This window comes from Octodon degus, unplaced genomic scaffold (assembly GCF_000260255.1).
Source record: "Octodon degus isolate 3935 unplaced genomic scaffold, OctDeg1.0 scaffold00210, whole genome shotgun sequence".
In the NCBI taxonomy this organism is placed as follows: domain Eukaryota; kingdom Metazoa; phylum Chordata; class Mammalia; order Rodentia; family Octodontidae; genus Octodon; species Octodon degus.
This window is the reverse complement of record NW_004524786.1, coordinates 26,487-29,325: the sequence shown is the minus strand read 5'-3', so window position 1 is coordinate 29,325 and position 2,839 is coordinate 26,487.

Here is a 2,839-nt window from a genome sequence, read left to right as displayed (position 1 = left end):
CACACACACACACACACACACACACACACATAAATAAATAATAAAAAAAATAATAAAAGCAGTTTATCTCAGAGTTCTGGAGGTCTGATGCAGACCTCACATGGATGGCATCCTAAAGTATATGTGAAAAGATCACATAGTGAGCCAGCCAGCCAGATAGAGGCCATTCTGGGGTCTCTTTCCTAACAACTCTCTCATGAGAACTAACCAGAGTCCCATGAGAGTCACCTCGGCTTTTTCTGAGGGAATGCCCTCCACGACCTCATTGCTTCCAGTAGGCCCCTCCTCCTGATGTTCTCACAGAACTAATACCATCCCTCTGAAGACTAGCTCCCTCGGAGGGCATATGAAAACAAGGCCCACACCATTGCAACCAGCATTCAACTAATAGAGCTTTAATAAATGTCTCAATGAACTAACAAATATGTGGAATAAATGGGAGTATGAAAATGTTGTAAGTTCTTGCTACATAATGATATAACTCTGTGAGGAGCCAGTGTAAGGGGCAGAAGCATCTGTTGGCAGAAACAGAAACATGAAAATGTTGCTACTATGCTGTAAACTTTTCTTCAGCTTCTTTGTGTCTATCTGTATGATCACAGGGATTGAGCATTTGCTACTGAAAAGTGTTACAACTCAAGGGGGAAGGCATGGTAAAGAGGTCTCATATGCTTCTGGGCAGTGAGGAGCCAGAAGATGGGCATCATTTCATGTCTGCCTAGATATGAGGTTTATAGATAACAGTTAACACCTACATTAGCACCTGCGCAAGCCAGATATGGTACTAAGCACTACATGTAAACTACCATGCGTGTAGCATTTCATTAAATTTTCACAGAAACCTTAATATCTCACACAAACTACTTCCCAGGGGCAAGATAGTGTGGTTAATTAAGTTACCTACAGTCATATGGCTAAGGACTGGACTCAGACCCAGGTAGCCTTATTCCATGACACAGACCTGCACCACAACGTTGGGAAAGCTGTGAGAGAGATGGGAGAGTGGGCTCTAAGTGCACGGCCAATCAGGTAGGAAGAACACAAGCACACAAAATATTTTGAAACCAGTGGCAAATAGTTTAAGGAAAATGTTCCCACTCCCTGAAATATTAAGGACTTACCATCAATGGATCCATCCAAGATCAAACTGGTAAATGAAACAACAAGAACTATAATCCAGCCAATTGTGAGATAAGACCAATACTTTGGAGTGTGATGGGACTTCTTAAAGTCTATCAAGGGCTTAAGAAAAGCCTTGTCTAATTTTTTTTTTTTTTTTTTTTTGAGTAACCGGGGATTGAACTCAGGCCCTTGTGCTTGCCAGGTAAACGCTTAATCCACTGAGCTATCTCCCCGGCCCCTAAGCCTTGTCTTACTAATGTATTTATTCAATAATTTTATTAAGCTAATATATAATATTCTAACTATTATTATAATCCAGGTTTAAAACATTCTTGTCACCCCAGTAAGTATACACATGATCCTTTACGAGTCATATGAAACCACTCATCTACCTTCTGTCTATTTCCTTGTTCTTTACATTTCATATAAATGGAATCATAGCATAAAACATTTACATCATTTTTTAGATTCATTCATGTAGAATGTGTTAGTGCTTCTTTCTCTTGTCATGCTTTAATAATATTCTATTATATAGCTATAGCATACTTGCTTATCAATTAACCAGTTGATATATTCTAGCAGTTCCCACTTTTTGGTTATCATGAATAATTTTGCAATGCATATTCATGTATAAGATTTCATTTCTTTCAGCATAAGCATGTTAAAATGGATTCACTAGGTTATATGATAATTTTGCTCACTTTTATTTATGTCTAATTTGTTTTGATGTTTAATTTTTAAGAAAAAATGACCCAACATTTAAGCTAATATCTGAAGACTGGGAAAAGGAAGTCCAAGGACAGGGAAGAGAAAATATTACTTCTTAAAGGTCATAAACATGTCTTCATTGTACTAGAGTTGCCTTTTCCCAGTTTGAGTTGAAATATGTGATGGGAAATTACTTTTTTTTTGTGGTACTGGGGATTGAACTCAGGACCCTGTGTCTGCCAGGCCAGCACTTATTCTACTGAGCTATCTCCCCAGGACCAGGAAATTACTTTCTGAACCCATTAAGTAATTATAAACAAAGTGAAATTCTGGCCCAGATATCTGGTAATAAAAGAGGTTGTGCCAAATGAATGTGTCTGTAGCTACTTTCCTATTTTCTCTTTCAGTGTTGGGGCCAGTTAACTACCTCACATGCATGGAAATAATATTTGCAGAATCTGGAAGTTGCAGCTTTGTTTACATTGATTCCTAGAAGATAAACAGTTTTCAGCAAAATGTAGAGAAGTAATCAACCAAAGCCATATTTCTTCCATATTCTTTTTCTTTTTCATCAGATTTTGTTAAGTTATTTTGTGTATGTGTTTTCTCTCTCAATCCACTTTTCAGTGCAAGATAGAGCAAGCATTCATGACTTCAGCTATTGAGCTAGTCACTTGAACATACCATACGTTAGTTAAGCCAAAGTGACCTATTTATTTAAACTTGGTTTGCAAAGACAGCTGTAGTACAACCTTGAAAGCAGTTACAACTTTAAAACAAGGGGCATCAAGTTAGGGACATGATTTCTAAGAGTCCCCTACAAGAGTAAGAGGCAAGGGCCTGGGAGATGGCTCAGTGGAATAAGTGCTTCCCTGGCAAGCACAAGGACCTGAGTTCAATCCCCAGTTCTGCCAAAAAATAAAAAGAAAGAAAAGAAAAAAAGAAAGTTAGGAGAATACCTTGCTACAACATTGAAAAGTGAGAGAGAGAATGTCAGGACTTCTCACAA